Source organism: Loxodonta africana, assembly GCF_030014295.1.
Source record: "Loxodonta africana isolate mLoxAfr1 chromosome Y unlocalized genomic scaffold, mLoxAfr1.hap2 SUPER_Y_unloc_1, whole genome shotgun sequence".
NCBI lineage: Eukaryota > Metazoa > Chordata > Mammalia > Proboscidea > Elephantidae > Loxodonta > Loxodonta africana.
The window spans coordinates 495,781-499,617 of NW_026974853.1; the positions used below are offsets into that span (position 1 = coordinate 495,781).

General features: G+C 35.7%; 1 pseudogene; it reads left to right on the forward strand.

Annotated features, from left to right (window-relative positions):
- The first annotated feature begins 1,727 nt into the window (after positions 1-1,727).
- Positions 1,728-2,739, forward strand: LOC135229119 (olfactory receptor 6C3-like; annotated as a pseudogene).
- The last annotated feature ends 1,098 nt before the right edge of the window (positions 2,740-3,837 follow it).

Genomic DNA, 3,837 nt, shown 5'->3' on the forward strand with positions numbered 1-3,837 from the left:
CAGTACACAGTCTTTGCTGAGGTTAAAAATATTTCCACATCTTTTGAAGGTTTCTGATGTTCTACTTTTTATGTCCTGAAAAACTGCCTTTAAGCCATTATAAAATAACATATGATTAGTGTGAATGTTGCTAGTTGTTGGAAGGTATGCAATGATTTTACATTTTATTCTTCACAACAGAAATTTTACTCTCTAAAATCAAAAGGAGATAGCTGTCAAGATTTTAATAGACAGAATTGATAAACTATTACTGCATTCAAAATAGCATTTGACTAGGTGGAAACTAACTGAGTAGGTTAGGAAAATGGAAGAAGTTTTTTCTTAACTTTTCTGGATATCCATTTGGATAAGTGGACTTATGGAGAAGATAACTGTGAGACAGAATTACAAGGGAATGAAACATTTTTTCTAAAAAGCTTAACAATTCAGTGTCATGGATTGAATTGTGTACCCTAATAATACGTGTCAAATTGATTAGACCATGATTCCCAGTACTGTGTGGTTGTCCTTCATCTGGTGATTGTAATTTTATGTTAAAAACTATTAGGGTAACATTGTAACACCCTTACCCAGGTCACATCCCTGATACAATGTAAAGGGAGTTTCCCTGGGGTATGGCCTACACCACCTTTTATCTTACAAGAGATGAAAGAAAGGGAAACAAGCAGAAAATGTGGGACCTCATACCACCAAGAGAACAGTACCAGGAGCAGAGAGAGTCCTTTGGACCCGGGGTCCATCCGTGGAGAAGCTCCTAATCTGGGGGAAGATTGATGCCCTGAATTTGGACTTTTACCCTACTTCACTGTGAAGAAATAAATTTCTCTTTGTTAAAGCCCATCCACTTGTGTTATTTCTGTTACAGCAGCATTAGACCAAGACACTCAGGAAGGTAATTTCATGGAAACTACAATGAGCCATTATCCAGTGACAGAGTTGATAAGATATAAGGCTAGCAGTCACTTTTCAATTTGTGCTTCAGTCAAAATGAAGAATAAATGCATTACGCCTCTTTCAGTTCAAAAATAAAAATGTTTCTATTTAAATACATACATGCACATTTTTAGGAAGCCATACAGAATGTGCAACATTAAAGATCGTGATGGAATAAGAAGACAAACCAGTGAGTAATTGAAATTTTTGTATTTTTAAAATAGTTGGGTTACGTATTCTGTCTTGTAGCAGCTGTATTTAGTGTACTCATATGGTCTTGGCAATTAGACCCATTAATCTTAGGGTTAAAAATTTAAATATATTACCTGTAATCAGGCAACTGATTTCTTACATCCTAAAAAAAATAATGAGTTGTTACTTCAGGCTTCTAAGTTTGACTTTTACTTTTTGGTAAGTTAAAGTAACCCATTTCTGTTTCTAGGAGATAGATTGTCTAATAAATTATCTGAGTGAAAAGAAAGGGCTATGTAATTCTTATGACTGTTTCAACGAAATTGTAATGAGAGCTTGCATAAATAGGACATAAAATGACAATTATTTTATTCATTGTCTCCCAAAGATGTGCTTTGTTGTGTGAAGATTTCCTATCTACTACTGTATTTTTTACTACAAAAGAACTAATAAATGTGTATTAAAAGAATGCCAACAAGACCTTAAAAGTAAGAAAAAATTTGCATGGATAATATAGGATATTTTAGAATATTGGAGATGATGATGCCGATCATGATGAATTATATCTTTCACCTCTTCCCCTTAAAACTGTTTTTGTCTAAATGGGATTACAAGAAGAAAAATTGAAGAGAGAGAGAGAAATGGACAACTACACAGTGGTCACAGAGCTTGTCCTCCTAGGCCTTTCTGATGATCCTGACCTTCGGATTGTGACCTCCCTCCTTCTATTTATCACATATGTATTAAGCTTCACTGGAAACCTGACTCTCACCACCTTAACCTCGGTGGACTGCCATCTACAGACACCTATGTATTTCTTCCTCCGGAATCTCTCCTTCCTAAAAATCTCCTTTATGACTGTATGCATTCCTAGATGTCTGGGTGCAATTATCACCAGGCATAAGACCATTTCCTATAACAACTGTGCAGCTCAACTCTTCTTTATTTTCATGAGGGTGTCAGAATTTTACATGCTGACGGCCATGTCCTATGACTTCTATGTGGCCATCTGCAAGCCCCTGCATTACACAAGCACCGTGAACAGGAAACTCTGCTCCCTGCTTGTGTCATGTGTGTGGCTGAGAGGGTTTCTGACCACATTCCCACCCCTTATGCTTCTCCCCCCCTGGATTACTGTGCTTCCAAAGTCATTGATCACTTTGCATGCAACTATTTTCCCCTCTTACAACTATCTTGCTTAAATACATGGCTCCTAGAAGTAATTGGTTTTTACTTGGCTTTGGTTACTTTGCTAGTCACTTTGGCATTAATGATTTTGCCCTACATGTGTGTCATCAGGACTGTTCTGAGAATCCCATCTTCCAGTAAGAGAAAAAAAAAAACTTTCTCCACTTGCTCCTCCCACATAACTGTCATTTCTACCTCTTATGGAAGCTGCATCTTCATGTATGCCAATCCCTCTGCAAAAGAAAAGCATCATTGAACAAAGAAGTTGCTATTCTCAGCACCTCTGTTGCCCCCGTGCGGAACTCTTTCATTTATTCCCTGAGGAATCAGGAAGTAAAAGAAGTCTTCGAAAACTTCCTACAGAACGTAGTGTTTTCTGCAAATTGGGAGTTTTTTTTAAGCAAAAATACAGATACATGTGGTTGACATGAGTTGGAATCGACTCCACACCAACAGTTGTTTTTTTGGGGGGGCGTATAAAGAACAATTAAATATAAACCTGAAATTCATAGACGTTTGTACAGGTATGCTTGTTCTTTTAGAGTCTCTTTACCTGTCACATCATTTGATCTGATATTTTGCAAATCCCTCACTTTAACTTCTGTGCCTGAGTTTCTGCAATGCAGTGTCTATTAACATATTTGCAAATATGGTAAAGTTTATTTCGCCTACTGAATTTTCTGAAAACCTTACATTTTCCTTGAAGGCACACTGTAGTTAAGATGGAGTAAAGTTGTTTTAATTCTGTTTATTTTCTCAGCTCTTAAAAGGCACAGTTATTATTGCTTCATACTAGAAATGTAGTGTTTCAAATGTATGTAATTTCTTGTGTATTTTCAAGATGAATATTGATAGTGTTTTCAGTAATGTTTATAGAATTTCCACGCTCTGTGTCATTGTTCATTAAGTTCAGTTTAATACATACTATTGTGTTGCACTTTCAATACAGAGCTTTATACTTTGTGAAGTTTAATGTACATTTTCTGGATAAATATTGATCATGATATTAAGTAATTTTTATAAAATTTTCATGTTTTTAAAACTTCTTAGGAGATATTCATAGTTTTTCTAAAACAGGCAAAGTAAATGCACTAAAACTAAAACAGATTTCACTTCTATTTTTCTGTAAATTATAAAAGTTCCGCATTGCAAACTACAAAAATAAATTTAGGCTACACTATGATTATTTTGGAAAGCCTGGTGGCGTACTGATTAAGTGCTACGGCTGCTAACCAAGAGGCCAGCAATTCGAATCTGCCAGGCACTCCTTGGAAACTTTATGGGGCAGTTCTACTCTGTCCTATAGGCTCGCTAGGAGTCGGAATCGACTTGACGGCAGCGGGTTTTGGTTTTATGATTATTTTCATTATAGGAACCCCACAAGTTATATGAACAGTGTTGTGATAATGATTCATCTGGCTTAAAATATAAAACATTAATTAATGGCTATATTTTAGAAGAATTACAATTTCAAATTTTCCTTTTCTTGTTCTCCCAAATTATGTTGACTAGAAAATTTTGTTT